We start from the raw sequence: 17,584 nt of genomic DNA on the forward strand, positions 1-17,584 counted from the left end.
AACTTGGTGACCTGTCTTGGTCTGTAGTTCAAGGATAAGAATATTTTTCTATCAACAGAAATTGATACAAGGGTAATTCAGAAGGAATACATCAGAAGACATGGAATGAGTGACCCAGGACTGAATAGTATGTCTGGTTTGTGTGCCTTTTAATCTAAAATTGGAGTATTGATAAGGACATCATACTCTTTATCTATGGCACACAGAGGACATTGTTATTGGAGCAGAGCTCTAAACATTCATTACTGGGAACCTGAATATGTAATGATTGTGCCTGCTATTTGGGATACGGATGTGAGTGCACAAGAAGGTTTGATTATATTCAAAGGCAGTGACTAAAAAAAAAAAAATAATCCAAACCCATAAAGGTTAACATCCACTTCCCAGGAAGCCTGAGGAGAAAAGCCATTGATTAATATAATTGAATGTGAGACAGGAATACAGGCCATCTTATACTTCCAGCTTTATTTAATATCATGAGAATGACATGATTCTTCTTTAGGGGTGACACCAATGAAACCTACTGGCCTTGGAAGATTTGGAAGCGTCTGAGCTCTGTCTAAATTATACACTGATGGGGCCTGGGCCAAAGTTAAAGGGATATTTTGCAATAGACAACTAATTCATTTACTCCGACGTTTTGATGTTATGCAAACTCTTATTATTACCATACTACAGAGTTGCTGTGTTGATTACCACATCAGACATTTGGTGTAACATCATATTGCATTTAACAAACCTCCTAAATAAGAGTTCATGCTATGTCCAATTGTTGGGTCAGGAATTTTTTTCACTCAGTAAATGATTTAAAAATCATACAATGAACTGTCTTTGCCTAAAATTGAAGTGTAGTAAAGTGTGACCCTGAGTTCTTGGGGCTCCCAGTGATGCTTTTGATGTTACTTCTGCACCTCCTCCTAGCCATATTAGTGCTTTCTTTTGATGGTATTTATGTGTTTTTTGGGTACTCTGTGTGTGTGTGTGTGTGTGTGTGTGTGTGTGTGTGTGTATCTTATCTTGCCTTCATTTACTCTTCTGGTAGTGATGGGTTGTGACGTCTTCACTCGGGAAACACTGTTAAGTGCTTCTCAGGGTCTTCTGATTGCATTGTACTTTTCTGCTTGGAGGGGTTTCCTCCTTCTCTCAAAGGATAACTGGCCATTGATTTCTGGTCTGGCTGGAATATGACAACACAAAACTCTTCCATAATGGTTTTCACTATCTCTGGCTGACAGCACTGGGAATCAGGATGTCTAGCTTCTCAGGTTAGCCACTGCACGTGTCCGAATGCTGAAGGCCACTTGGGTTTAACCCTCAGATTCAGCCTACCTTCTAGTAATGGTGAAGGGATATATGATGATCTTTTCAAATTGTATCAGATTTTCTTTCTTTTACCAAGTTGAATTTTTTGTTCAAAATTCCCAACTTAATTCTAAGAACTAGTGTGTGTCTGTGTCTGTATATTGCTTATGCTAATAGATTTCTTATATCTCAGAAGAGATGAAATTAGGAGTTGGTAGTCCGATGTGAATTTTTGCTCTTAGTTGAATTTTGTAAATGTGCCCAAAGCCTCTACATATATAGTCCTGTCAGCAAAATGGCCACAATATTTTATTTGTAAAATGCTTAGAACATATTTATCATGTTGAACTATAAAATTAGCAAATATTTATTAACTTTGTTAAGTATTAGGATAATAAGAAAAGGAGGGATTTTAAATGAATCATGGCCTGTATTATTTAGTCCTGGCTCATGTAAAGCCACCTTTTAACTCAGCTGAAGTTCAAGGTTGGCTGTTTATCTACTTCTTTATTAGCTTAAAAGCTACAGGTATGTTAAATGAAAAAAAAAAAATACAGCTTCACAGTATGTAATGAAAACTAGCATCCAAACTACAGTTAATCCAAAGAGCACTGGCTATTGCCCTAAAAGGGCACTCATTCCTATGAGAGCATAAAAGGCACCAGAATTTATCTGGATTTGAGAAGGCAGAGAAGTTATTTAATAACAGTCTTAAGTATTTGAAAGTTAAATGCACAAGAGCATGCCTACCTTTTCTTTTCTTCTTAATGGGAAACAGGAGAAAATGGACTTGAGTCGATAATTGAAATATTTTAAAAAATGAAATCAAAGTTTCAATTCAGTTTCAGTTAACAAATGGATCATCTCCTTTATGCAAGGGACATGCTATGCTCCTTAGGAAAGATGAGATGGGTAGGATTCAGCCTGTGATTTCAAGCACACAGACGTGTGTGGAAGGGCTCAGACGAATTATATCCAGAGATACTGTACAATGAGGAGTGGGCATTCAGTATAAGCGGCCCAAAACTCTACAGTGGTTTGAAGATGGCAATGGCTCGTTTCTTAAGGCAGAGCTTCTCAATCCCAGCACTACTGACATTTGGGCCAGATAAGTCTTTGTAGAGGCTGTGCTGTGCTTTGTAAGGTAGTTAACAGCATCCCTGACTGATACTAGATGCCAGTAGTATTTACCCCTCCAGTCATCACATCCAAAAATGTCTCAAATAATGCCTTATGTTCCCAGGGTAGGAGTAGAGAGTGTGCAAGATTGCCCCCAGCTGAGAACCACTGACCTAAGGAATAAAGAAAAACCTCAAAAGCCAGATGGGATTTTATCAGGCAGACAGGGCGATGCAGGATATTTGAGGCAGAGGTGGAGCATCCGGGGGGCGGGTGGGAAGAGAAGAGGTGTGAGCACTGGAACTTGGCAGTGGTGGGAGGCTGAGCTGCTGGGGGGGATGGGAATTCTTGAATTTGGGTGCTGCGGTTTGGGCTCAGTTTGAGCAGGGGATTATCTTTATCAAAACTACACATTCACAAAGATGAATTTGAAATCAGGTGTACAATGGGTTAGGGTAGGGAGAGCCTTGAGGTAAAGATACCAGTCAGGAGTGACCAGTTTCAGTTACTTCACATAGACGGCCGCTCATTCTGCATTCTGTGAAGCACTTGGCCCACACATATTTATTGTGCCTCTATTGAGGACCAGGCACTGCTCCAGCTGTTGGAGGTAGAACAAAGAACAAGACAGATTAATTCCCTGGGGTACCTGGGTGGCTCAGTTGGTTGAGCGACTGACTTTGGCTCAGGTCATGATCTTGATTTTGGCTCAGGTCATGATCTCATGGTTCTTGGGATTGAGTCCCACAATGGGCGCTGCCCTGACAGTGAAGAGCCTGCTTGGAATTCTGTCTCCCTCTTTCTTTGCCCCTCCCTCGCCCCCTCTTCCCTACTTGCACTTGAGCTCTCTCTTAAAACATATAAATAAACTTTTTTAAAAAAAGAGATAAAGTCCCTGTTCTCATAGAGATTACATTTAGAGGGGGAGGAAATAAACAATACCCAAGTAAAAATGAAACTGTCAAAATAATTTTAAATGGTGCTTAAAGTCTATGAAGACAGTATAACAGGTAATGTGATCTTCGGTGACCAGAGAGGCTGCTAATATTAGCGGGAAAACTTACTGTAACTAACTAAAACATCGTAACAATTTGGTACAAAGAACTGCATTTTTATCAACATTTATTAGAAATCTCATCACTAGGTGACCAAAAATAAAGAGGTAAAATAATAGAACGTATTTTTTCCCTGTTGACGTATGAAAGTATCTGCTATGAAGAATATTTCTTTTTTTTTTTAATTTTTAATGTTTACTTATTTGAGAGAGAGAGAGAGAGAGAAAGAGAGAGACAGAGTGTGAGCTGGGAAGAGTAGAGAGAAGAAGGAGACACAGTATCTGGAGCAGACTCTAGGCTCTGAGCTATCAGCCCAGAGCTGGATGTGGGGTCAAATCCAGGAACCATGAGATCATGACCTGAGCCTAAGTCAGACACTTAACCAACTGAGCCACCCAGGTGCCCCGAGAATATTTCATTGTAAAATTATTCATCAGAAAGACGTTTTACTTGTATGGCTCCTGGGACTTTTGGGCGATTCCTTTTAAAATAATGGGACTGATTACAAGAGAAGAAGAAAAGAAGGTGTCTAACATGTACTGGGTTCTTAGCACATGCCAGCCGTGCTTCTAGGCAACCTGTTACTAGTTTTTATCACACCTGAGTCCAGACCACCATCTTCACTTGACTGGAATAATGCAATAGCTTTATTACAGAGCCTTGGCTTTCAGTTTTGTCTCTCTTCAATACATTATAGGTTTGTAAAACAAAAAGACTGCATCTATTTTCATGTTGAACATCAGCAGTGGCTCCGCATTGCCTTAAGATCAATGAGCAATTCCTTACTAAGGCCACAGTGAATTTCCTCAGTTCCTTGATGGCAGGGTCCTCTCCTCTGCCTCCTCTGAGCCTTTTCATCTGCCTCAAGGCTCTCCCCTTCATCCTTCCCTCCACAGCTCACCTAGCTAACTCCCATTCATCCTTCAGAATTTACCTAGCAGTAGTCTCCTTAGGGAAGTCTCCCATTCCCATGGGCAGCTGGTGCACCTTCTACTTACATAGTGATAACACTTGTTACTCTCTTTTGTGAATGCTCATTTCCTTGTCTGTGTTCTTGAAGGTCTGCCCTGGTGGATTCAGCAGGTGACACGAGGTCTACCATAATCTAGAAATGTTTGTGGGGTAGATCAGGAGGCAGTAATGCATTTTAGAAATTAAAAAGCTCATGCCTAAAGAACGTATGTTACTTGCTCAAGGTCACAGAACTATAAATAGTGGATTTATAGTGGAAAAACCCAGGTTTTCTCCATATACCAAGGGAATCTGTGTGTTCCATGGAGCTGTGTGAGAGCATTACATAGACTTGTTTGACTTGACAGTTTCCTTATAGACTTGCTGAGAGATGTTCAATAAATGTTCATTATTAATCCAACAGGAAACAAGACTCTGACTTTAGCAGTCTCTTTCATTAATGTAGTTCTGTGATGATCAGCAGCCTAGGATTGCCAAGGCTCGAGTCCTCTCTGTTCATAGCCAGCGAAACCTTAGCATTTGAAAGATCTAGATTTTGTTTTTTATTAGTTTGATTCACTAATATTCCATTAGACATTTCCACAAGTGCTTTTGGTATGCTTCACTGCCTCCCTCCACCCCCATTCTGTTATAATGTCAGGCTGCAAAACCATATAGGGATGTATAAAAAACTATGGAGTGTGTAATAATGCATCATTGAAACTGCTGAAATATTCAGTATGTTGTCTAATGGATTTCTAAAATTACACCACCTTTGATTTATTATTTACCATTCATTTAGTCCTCATGTGTTTTTTGTAGTCACTGAAATGCAAAGTGGACATAGAGAGGAATTTTGTTATATTATTTATCTGCATGCCTAATTTTAAGTTCATTCCTAATTTCATGACTTGGTAGATAGCAACACATTTTTTTCTTGGGCATATAGAAATTAAAAAAAAAATTTTAATGTTTATTTATTTTTGAGAGAGAGAAAGAGAGAGCGTGAACAAGGGAGCAGCAGAGAGAGAGGAAAACACAGGACCCAAAGCAGGCTGCAGGCTCTGAGCTGTCAGCATAGAGCCCGATAGGGGGCTCGAACCCACAAACCGGGAGATCATGACCTGAGCGGAAGTCGGATGCCTGACAGCCACCCACGCGCCCCTGGGCATAGAGCAATTTAAAGGAAAATTATGAAACAAACTGTTTCAGATAGTATAATGCTGAAATTCTTTTAAAATATTATTGGCCCTTCACTATGTATCTTAAATGGGTATATCATGATTGTAGCAAAGAAAGCTGAAGTTTTGTTTTTTCCTTCAGATCCTTTACTGTTATCAGTTATGGCCAATGTAGCTGGTTTGCATGCCTGCCTGTGGCATATAATCTTCACTGGGCAGGTGCATGCTCTTATACTATCTATATTAAGTTGGATTAACAAACTATTAATAATAGCAAATATTTGTTATTGTGTGGGTTCTGTTGTAGCAAGCACCTAAGCTATTTTCATACACTGTCTCATTTACTCTTCACAATTCTGTGTTAGTACAATTAAATTTTAATGTGTTTTCTGGTGAATTCTACTAAACATTTGAAAAGAAATAATACTGACTCTACATAAGCTCTTTTAGAATATAGCAAAGATGGATACACTTTCCAACTCCTTTTATGAGGGCAAAATTACCCTACTCCTAAAACTAGATAAAGATGTTACAAGGAAACAAAGCTTCAATCAGTATCCTTCCTGAACATAGACAAAAACAATACAATACTAGCAAACTGAATCCAGAAATTTATAAAAAGCATAATATATAAGAGTCAACTTTATCCTGGGAATACAAAGCTGTTTCAACATTTGAAAATCAGTCAATGTAATTTATCATATGACCAGTGTAATAGATGCAGAAAATCCATTTGATAAAATTTAGCGTTCATTTATGATTTTTTTAAGTTTATTTATTTATTTTTGAGAGAGAGAAAGAGAGCACAAGTGGGGAATGAACAGAGAAGAGAGAGAGAGAATCCACAGCAGGCTCTGCACTACCAGCACAGAGCCTGATGTGGGGCTCGAACTCATGAACTGTGAGTTTATGACCTGAGCTGAAATCAAGAGTCGGACACTTAACCAACTGAGCCACCCAGATGCCCGTCATGTATGCTTTTTAACAAACTCTCAGCAGGGTCAGAATAAAAGGGAACTTCTTATAAGGGGCATTTACAAAAACCTTATAGTTAAAATAAGATTTAATGATGAATGGTCAGGTGCCTGCATGGCTCAGTTGGTTAAGCATCCGACTCTTGATTTCGGCTCAGGTCGTGATCTCACCATTTGTGAGATTGAGCCCCATGTAAGGCTCTGCGCTGACAGCATAGAGCCTGCTTGGGATTCTCTCTCTCCCTCTCTCTCTCGCTGCCTCTTCCTCTCTGTTTCCAAATAAATAAAAATTAAAAAATTTTAAAAATATTTAATGATGAATGGTTGAATGCTTTTCTATTAATTCTAGGAACTAGGCAAGGATTTCTACTTTAACCATTCCTATTCAAAATTATGCTAGAAACCATAACCAATGAATAAAGCAAGAAAAAGAAGTAAAAGGATTGCAGATTAAAAAGAAAAAAACAGAACTGTCTTTACTAACAGATTATGTAGTTATACAGCTGGAAAGTCCCAAATAATCCACATAAAAAGTTACTAAAACTAGTTTATAAAAATCAGTCATATTCTTAGATGCTAGCAATAGACACTTGGAATTCAAATTTTTTAAAAATTACTAAATTTTAATAGCTCACAAAAAGAAATACTTCTAAATCTAGGAAAATGTAGAGTATTTTTATGCTGAAGGTATAAATTACTGATGAAGGAAATCAAAGATCTAAATAAATGAAGAGCTTTCCTGTGTTTATAGATTGGAACCCTCAATGTTGTAAAGACATCAGTTGCCCTCAAACTGATTTATAGATTCAGTACATCCCAATCAAAATCCTAGCTGAGTTTTAAAAATATATATGAATCAACAAACTGACTCTAAAATGTATATAGGAAGACAAGGGAACTACAATAACCAGAACTTTGAAAAAGAAGAGACTGGGAGGATTCACATTACTTGACTTCAAGATTGACTCTAAAGCTACAGGAATCAAAACTGTTGTATTGTCAAGAGGATAGACATACAGGAAATGGGGAGGGTGGAGGCTGGGGTGGAGTGTTTGAGTGGCTCAGTTGGTTAAGCATCCAACTCTTTTAAATTTTTTTTTTCAATGTTTTTTTTTTTTTTTTTTTTTTTTTTTTTATTTTTGGGACAGAGAGAGACAGAGCATGAACGGGGGAGGGGCAGAGAGAGAGGGAGACACAGAATCGGAAACAGGCTCCAGGCTCCGAGCCGTCAGCCCAGAGCCTGACGCGGGGCTCGAACTCACGGACCGCGAGATCGTGACCTGGCTGAAGTCGGACGCTTAACCGACTGCGCCACCCAGGCGCCCCAAGCATCCAACTCTTGATTTCAGCTCAGGTCATGATCTCACAGTTGGTGAGTTGAGCCCCACATGGGCTCTGCACTGACAGCCCAGAGCCTGCCTGGAATTCTCTCTTCCTCTCTCTCTGCCCTTGCCCTGCTTGTGCACGCTCTCTGTGTCTCCAAATAAATAAATAAACATTAAAAAAAAAAAGAAAATGGAAAAGAATAGAGATCCTAGAAATAGACCCATATGTATGTGACCAATTGATTTTCAAAAAAGGTGCAGAGGCAAGTCAATGGAGAAAGAACAGTCCTTTATTTAAAAAAAAAAAAATTTTTTTTTAACGTTTTATTTATTTTTGAGACAGAGAGAGACAGAGCATGAATGGGGGAGGGGCAGAGAGAGAGAGGGAGACACAGAATCCAAAGCAGGCTCCAGGCTCTGAGCCGTCAGCACAGAGCCTGACGTGGGGCTGGAACCCACGGACCGCGAGATCATGATCTGAGCTGAAGTCAGACGCTTAGCCGACTGAGCCACCCAGGTGCCCCAAGAACAGTCTTTTAGACAAATGGTACTCAAATCTTTGGATATCCGAGTGCAAAAGACAAAACAAACAAAAAACAACTCCCCCAAAACAAAACTACATCCTGATCCATACCTTTACACTGTATGCAAAAATTAACTCCAAATGTATTATAGAGGTAATTGTAAAACATTAACTATAAATCTCCTGGAAGAAAATCTAAGAGAAAATACTTGGGATTTGAGGAAGTATTTCTTTAAAAAATATATTTTTTAAAGTTTATTTATTTTTGAAAGAGAGACAGAGTGTAAGTGGAGGAGGGGCAGAGAAAGAGGAGGACACAGAATTTGAAGCAGGCTCCAGGCTCTGAGCTGTCAGCCCAGAACCCGACGCGGGTTTCCAACTCATGAACTGTGACATCATGACCTGAGCGGAAATCAGATGCTTAACTGACTGAGCCACCCATACGCCCCTAGGAAAAGGTTTCTTAAATGTGAAATCAAAAGGATGGTCCATAAAAGAAAAACTTGACAAATTAGACTTGGTCAAAATTAAGACCTTACATTTGAACCCTTTTAAGAAAATGAAAATCAAGCCATACACTGGGAGACATATTTGCAAAATCCTTATTGAATAAGGGACTTGCATGCATAATATATAAATAACTTTAAAAACTCACAAAGTAGAAAACAACCCAGGAAAAAATGGGCAAGATATTTGAATAGACACTTCACTAGAGAAGATACGTGAACCGCAAATGAGCACAAGAAAAGATGTTCAGCACCATTTCTTTTTAGGGCAATGCACATTAAAGCTACAGGTGTGTTTGTTGTCCACCTCATTTATATACATGGGAATTTATTATATAGTATTTTCATTTATGAAATAAATTTTCATTTATTTTCATTTATGGGAGGTTAATACAGGGGTAGATTGAGGTTTACTCCCACTAGAGTAAAAAAATAAAAAATAAAAACTGACAATACCAAATGCTAACAAAGACCCAGAACCCTGGAACTTATACATTGCTGGTGGAAATGCAAAATGGTACTTAGGATTAGCAGTTTCTTATAAAGTTTAATATCTATTCATTATATGGTCCATTGGGTCCTCATCCTAGATATTTGTCCAAGTGAAGTGAAAACTCATGTTTACCCAGAAGCCTCTATGTGAATGTTTCTATAGGCCTTATTCATATCTCCAAAAGTTGGAAGCATCCCAAATATCTCTCAACTGGTAAATGAATAAGCAAATTTTGGTTCATTTATATAATGGAATTCTACTCAATAATAAAAAAGGAACAAACTAATGATCAGTGCAACAAGGATTAATCTTAAATGCATGATGCTAAGTGAAAGCAGCCAGATAAGAATCTACATACTATATGATTGTATTTATATGACATTGTGGAAATAGCAAAATAAAATAAAAGTTCCTGGGCCTGAAGTCAAAGGAAAGTTGACGGCAGATGGACCTGGGAGGTTTTTGGGGTGAGAGAAACTGTTCCATATCCTGACTGTGATGTATTGATATTTGTCAAACTTGCAGAAGTATACACCAAAAGGGGTGAATTTTACTGCATGAAAATTATACCTTAACAAAAGATTTTAAAACAATTTAATGTGTTGCCTCTCCAGGTTACTTTTCCACATCATCAAAATTTGTTTCTGACTTGGTTTCCCTACCTTTGGCGACCCCTATCCTTCTTTTAAGTAACTGGCTCTTTTCCCAGTTGCCCCCCAGTGCTCTCTTAATGGACTCTAGCTCCTGCTAATTGACTCTGGCTCCACTAGGCACTGTCCTCCTCTGATCAAATGGGCACAATTCACTTCCCCAGAGCCAACCTGTAGCAAACCCTGTGTTTTGATCTCATTATACTCTGCACCACACCAGTGAATGGTAGTTTCTTATTCTTCACCTGTTTACCAGAAGAGGGTAGATGCCTTTCCCCTTTCTCCTTTCGTGTGTTTGCTTCCACAGGCTCACCTGTGCCACTGAATGATGATGTCCAGTTTTCTTGTTCTTTATCTAGGTTTTTAGTATACATACAGTGTGCCTATTGTCCATTTAGTGCATGAAGATGGGAACTTATTGAGTGGTGTTTTCACTCATGGGAGACTAAAGTTGCGATTCTCCAAACACTTTTTTTGAGAGAGGGAGAGAGAGAGAGAGAGAGAGAGAGAGAGAGAGAGAGAGAGAGAGAGAACATGTACTCGTGAGCAGGGGAGGGGCAGAGGGAGAGAAAGAATCTCAAGCAGGCTCCACGCCCAGCATGGAGCCTACACAGGGCTTGATCTCACAACTGTGAGATCATGACCTGAGACAAAATCCAGAGATTGAGACACCCAAGTGCCCCTAAACAGTTCTGATAGTTGGAAGTCACGGTGCTCTTCCTGCAACACTGTAAACATATTGATATATTAAGCTTAACATAAATAAACCTGTGGGTTGGTTCTAAGTCAGACCCTATACAGATTCTAGTAATGATAAGCCATATTAAATGCTAGTGGTATAAGAAAAGATTAATAAAGAAAAAGTTAAAATGAGAAGATTACAGCCACCACTTTTCTTCTTTTGTGAAATGAAAAATGGTTGCCTTCTGTTGTAGTAGCAGAATGTCTCTGTCCAGTGCATCAGTATTTAAATAGGAGAAGAATCTGGTGAGTAGTGGAGCCTGAATACCAGGTATTCTTATAATTAATCTTTTTTTGGGGGAGTTGTAGCAGATTATGATTAGGGCCAACATATAATTTATTGTCCAGATGAGGACGTTTTTAGTTTAAAAGAGGTTAGGGTACTATTGACAATTATTCCAGGGTATCAGGTATAAACTAGGACTGTCTCAGGAATGTGGGATATATGGTGATCCTAAGTACACGGCAGAAGTATACTATACAGATATTCAATAATTATTCATGTTCACTTTTAAGATGGTTAAAAGTGGGTATATAAGCAGTTCTTCGTCTGTTTTTCTTCATGAATTTCATGGCACACTGCTATGAGCATTCTCACCTATAATTCCTGGACAACACTATAATTCTGCTCTTTTTTTCCTATTCAAGCTATAACAGAATGCAAATGAATATGAGTTGATACTTCTCAAATTTTACTGTGCATGCAAATCACCTGAGGATCTTGTTAAAATGCAAATTCTGATTCAGTAGGTCTAGGGTGGGACCTGAGCTTGTGCATTTCTTTCTTTTTTTTGTGTGTGTGGTTACATTTTTTTTAATTTTCATTTTTTTTATAATTTACATCCAAATTAGTTAGCATATAGTGCAACACTATAGGAGTAGATTCCTTAGTACTCCCTACCCATTTAGCCCATCCCCCCTCCCACAACCCCTCCAGTAACCCTCAGTTTGTTCTCCATATTTGAGTCTCTTCTGTTTTGTGCCCCTCCCTGTTTTTATATTACTTTTGTGTCCTTTCCCTTACGTTCATCTGTTTTGTCTCTTAAAAGTCGTCATATTGAAGTCATATGATGTTTGCCTTTCTCTGACTGATTAATTTCACTTAGCATAATACCCTCCAGTTCCGTCCACATAGTTGCAAATGTCAAGATTTCATTCTTTTTGATTGCTGAGTCATACTCCATTGTATATAGGTACCACATCTTCTTTATCCATTCATCCATTGATGGACATTTGGGCTCTTTCCATACTTTGGTTATTGTTGATAGTGTTGCTGTAAACATGGGGGTGCATGTGTCCCTTCGAAACAGCACACCTGTATCCCCATGGATAAATGCCTAGTAGTGCAATTGCTGGGCCGTAGGGTAGTTCTATTTTTAGTTTTTTGAGGAACCTCCATACTGTTTTCCAGAGTGGCTGCACCAGCTTGCATTCCCACCAACAATGCAAAAGAGATCCTCTTTCTCCACATCCTTGCCAACATCTGTTTTTGCCTGAGCTGTGAATCTTAGCCATTCTGACAGGTGTGAGGTGGTATCTCATTGTGGTTTTGATTTGTATTTCCCTGATGATGAGTGAAGTTGAGCATTTTTTCATGTGTTGGTTGGCCATCTGGATGTCTTCTTCGGAGAAGTGTCTATTCATGTCTTTTGCCCATTTCTTCATAGGATTATTTGTTTTTTGGTTGTTGAGTTTAATAAGTTCTGTATAGATTTTGGATACTAACCCTTTATCTGATATGTCATTTGCAAATATCTTCTCCCATTCTGTCAGTTGCCTTTTAGTTTTGCTGATTGTTTCCTTTGCTGTGCATAAGCTTTTTATCTTGATGCGGTCCCAATAGTTCATTTTTGCTTTTGTTTCTCTTGCCTTTGGAGACTTCTTGAGTAAGAAGTTGCTGTGGCCAAGATCATAGAGGTTTTTGCCTGCTTTCTCCTCAAGGATTTTGATGGCTTCTTGTCTTACATTTATGTCTTTCATCCATTTTGAGTTTATTTTTGTGTTTGGTGTAAGAAAATGGTCCAGGTTCATTCTTCTGCATGTCGCTGTCCAGTTTTCCCAGCACCACTTGCTGAAGAGACTGTCTTTATTCCATTGGATATTCTTTCCTGCTTTGTCAAAGATTAGTTGGCCATACGTTGGTGGGTCCTTTTCTGGGTTCTCTATTCTGTTCCATTGATCTGAGTGTCTGTTCTTGTGCCAGTACCATACTGTCTTGGTGATTACAGCTTTGTAGTAGAGCTTGAAGTCCGGGATTGTGATGCCTCCTGCTTTGGTTTTCTTTTTCAAGATTGCTTTGGCTATTCAGGGTCATTTCTGGTTTCAGACAAATTTTAGGATTATTTGTTCTAGCTCTGTGAAGAATACTGGTGTTACTTTCATAGGGATTGCATTGAGTATGTAGATTGCTTTGGGTAGTATTGACATTTTAACAATATTTGTTCTTCCTATCCAGGAGCATAGAATCTTTTTCCATTTTTTTGGTGTCTTTTTCAATTTCTTTCATAAGCTTTCTATAGTTTTCAGTGCATAGATTTTTCACCTCTTTGATTAGATTTATTCCTGCATATTTTATGGTTTTTGGTGCAATTGTAAATGGGATTGATTCCTTGATTTCTCTTTCTTTTGCTTCATTGTTTGACCTCCTCCTGGCCGATTTGGATGCCTTTTATTTCTTTGTGTTGTCTGATTGCAGAGGTTAAGACTTCCAATACTATGTTGAATAACAGTGGTGAGAGTGGACATCTCTGTCTTGTTCCTGACCTCAGGGGTAAAGCTCTGTTATTCCCCATTGAGGATGATATTAACATTGGGTCATTTATATATGGCTTCATGATCTCAAGGTGTGCTCCTTCTATCCCTACTTTCTTGAGGGTTTTTATCAAAACAAGATGTTATATTTTGTCAAATGCTTTCTCTGCATCTATTGAGAGGACCCTATGGTTCTTGTCCTTTCTTTTATTGATGTGATGAATCACGTTAATTGTTTTGCAGATATTGAACCAGCCCTGCATCCCAGGATAAATCCCACTTGGTCATGGTGAATAATTTTTTTAATGTATTGTTGGATCCGGTTGGCTAATATCTTGTTGAGGATTTTTGCATCCATGTTCATCAGGGAAATTGGTCTATAGTTCTCCCTTTTCGTGGGGTCTCTGTCTGGTTTTGGAATCAAGGTAATGCTGGCTTCATAGCAAGAGTTTGGAAGTTTTCCCTCCATTTCTATTTTTTGGAACAGCTGCAAGAGAATAGGTGTTAACTCTTCCTTAAATGTTTGGTAGAATTCCCCCGGAAAGCCATCTGGCCCTGGACTCTTGTGTTTTGGGAGATTTTTGATTACTAATTCGATTTCCTTACTGGCTATGGGTCTGTTCACATTTTCTATTTCTTCCTGTTTCAGTGTTGGTAGTGTATATGTTTCTAGGAATTTGTGCATCTCTTCCAGGTTTCCCATTTTATTGGCATATAATTGCTCATAATATTCTCTTATTATTGTTTTTATTTCTTCTGTGTTGGTTGTGATCTCTCTTCTTTCATTCTTGATTTGATTTATTTGGGTCCTTTCCTTTTTCTTTTTGATCAAACTGGCTAGTGGTTTATCAATTTTATTAATCCTTTCAAAGAACCAGCTTCTGGTTTCATTGATCTGTTCTACTGTTTCTTTGGTTTTGACTGGTTTCTTTGCTCTAATCTTTATTATTTCCTGTCTTCTGCTGGTTTTGGGTTTTATTTGTTGTTATTTTTCCAGCTCCTTAAGGCATAAGGTTAGGTTATGTATCTGAGATCTTTCTTCCTTCTTTAGGAAGGCCTGGATTGCTATATACTTTCCTCTTATGACCACCTTTGCTGCATCCCAGAGGTTTTGGGTTGTGGTGTTACCATTTTCATTGGCTTCCATATACTTTTTAATTTCCTCTTTAACTTCTTGGTTAACTTCATTCATTCTTTAGTAGGATGTTCTTCAGTCTCCAAGTATTTGTTACCTTTCCAAATTTTTTCTTGTGGTTGATTTCGAGTTTCATAGCATTGTGGTTTGAAAATATGCAGGATATCATCTCGATCTTTTTGTACTTGCTGAGGGCTGATTTGTGTCCCAGTATATGGTCTATTCTGGAGAACGTTCCATGTGCACTGGAGAAGAATGTATATTCTGCTGCTTTAGGATGAAATGTTCTGAATATATCTGTTAAGTCCATCTGGTCCAATGTGTCATTCAAAGCCATTGGTTTCCTTGTTGATTTTTTGACTAGATGATCTGTCCATTGCTGTGAGTGGGGTGTTGAAGTCTGCTACTATTATGGTATTACTATCAATGAGTTTCTTTATGTTTGTGATTAATGGATTTATATATTTGGGTGCTTCCACTTTTGGCACATAAATGTTTACAATTGTTAGGTCTTCTTGGTCTATAGACCCCTTGATTATGATATAATGCCCTTCTGCATCTCTTGATACAGTCTTTATTTTAAAGTCTAGATTGTCTGATATAAGTATGGCTACTCTGGCTTTCTTTTGTTGACCATTAGCATGATAGATGGTTCTCCATCCCCTTATTTTCAATCTGTAGGTGTCTTTAGGTCTAAAGTGGGTCTCTTGTAAACAGCATATAGATGGATCTTGTTTTCTTATACATTCTGTTACCTTATGTCTTTTGATTGGAGCATTGAGTCCATTGACATTTAGGGTAAGTACTGAAAGATATGAATTTATTGCCATAATGATGCTTGTAGAGTTGGAGTTTCTGGTGGTATTCTCTGGTCCTTTCTAATCTTTGTTGCTTTTGGTATGTGTGAATGTATGTATGTATGTATTTATATTTTCATCTTTTCTCCCCTCAGAGAGTCTCCCTTAAAATTTCTTGCAGGGCTGGTTTAGTGGTCTGAACTTGTGCATTTCTAACAAGTTCCCAGGTAATGCTGATACTGCTGGACCAGTCTTTGAGAAGCAAGCCTTGAAGGGAAGCCTTTGAAAGTCACTAGCCAGTTTGGGAACTTGGATTGTTGGTAACACAAAGCACCCGATTGTTCATATGATGGCTAGATACTCAAGTACTGAGACATTCCAATGGAGATCTGTTGATTCATGGTAATTAAATGTTTTGGTCCAATAAAAAGAGTGGGAAAAAATTCACTCTACACTTCTTGATGAGCTCTATGTAGCCAAAGGCAGATAAGACCATTCACTGCTTCTCTTCAGTATAAGAAAACTTGAAGGAAATATGTATATTCTCCACAAAAAAGAGAAAATGAATGGGTTATTGTGAGAAGTTTCTCTTAAAGTGATTTTTAAAGAAAATGTTTTTCTGTTTCAGATATTAAATGAGATGTGACTTCTGGTGTAACCTTACATTGCAGGTTGCTAACTCTCACCAAATGGAAGTGGTTACTTCCAACACACAAACACACACACACACACACACACACACACACACACACACACTCTTAACAGATTCTGCTACAAGTCCTTTCTCTCCCTTTAGATTATTTTCCAGTGTTACCAAATTTAGTGAATTTCTTCTGTGATATTTATCAGCGGGCAGCATACTATTCCAAATTAAGATATTTAATACCCAACCTTATTGTTCTTATTGTTTCTAACAGGTTTGTTTTGTTTTGTTTTGTTTTATTTTTACCAGAAATATGTTCTAGAGGAATTCTAGTTAGATGAAATGTCCCCACATCTTTTTTTTTTTTTTTTAAATTTTTTTTTTCAACGTTTTTTATTTATTTTTGGGACAGAGAGAGACAGAGCATGAACGGGGGAGGGGCAGAGAGAGAGGGAGACGTAGAATCGGAAACAGGCTCCAGGCTCCGAGCCATCAGCCCAGAGCCTGATGCGGGGCTCGAACTCACAGACCGCGAGATCGTGACCTGGCTGAAGTCGGACGCCCAACCGACTGCGCCACCCAGGCGCCCCGAAATGTCCCCACATCTTATTTAGCACAGTGTAGAGGAAGTTCTGCTGCATGGTTTTGGAATCTGAAAAACAAATCACAAATGTAAAAAGTCAAATTGCTGAACATATAGAAACCCAAGACAAAGAAGTTAGGATTCTATATTTCCTCCTAGAGCTAAATTAGATTAATGGCCTGTCTAAAACTGAATTATTATGTGCATTATTCATATTATTATTCCCTTCTATCAGTTTTGGACACATGAAAATATATACTAAGTGCTTTCTGATTCTGTTTTACTGTTTCTTTTGGACACACTGACTAATTTCTAATAAATAAATTTGACATCAAATAAATAACAAGCAACAGTGAAAGACAACTGAGGCATTTTCTTGCAAATTTGACTTTCTGTGTTTTAGTTTTCTATTAGTTTATACATTTGTTTAGCACTGTCACTTTTCTGTGAAAAATACAAACTCTTTTATAGAGCACAAAAGGAGTGATTCTGGTATTGAAGTAAAATCTTCAACTAATTTCCATGATCAAAATTCATAGTAATTGCACAATAACACTGATAAGCATACGTGCTAGTTCTAGTAGTTAGGTAATATAAGTAAAAAGCTGACAGTTTTTAAAAGATTTTTTATGTCAGCATTTTAATTAATAGGTGAAGAAAACAAATCAAAGCTGTTAAAACACTTGCCTAACTATACAAGTAGTTATTGACAAAGATGGTCTTGGAATTCAAACTTCTTTCATAGTTCAGTACTGTTTTTATATTGCCTCCTCATTATTTTTATTTTGTATTTTATATTTTTTAAATAGTCAGGACATCAGCAAATTTTTATAAATTTTAGTTAAAGAAGCGCAG

The sequence above is a fragment of the Panthera leo genome, chromosome A1 (genome assembly GCF_018350215.1).
Source record: "Panthera leo isolate Ple1 chromosome A1, P.leo_Ple1_pat1.1, whole genome shotgun sequence".
NCBI classification, from domain to species: Eukaryota; Metazoa; Chordata; class Mammalia; order Carnivora; family Felidae; genus Panthera; species Panthera leo.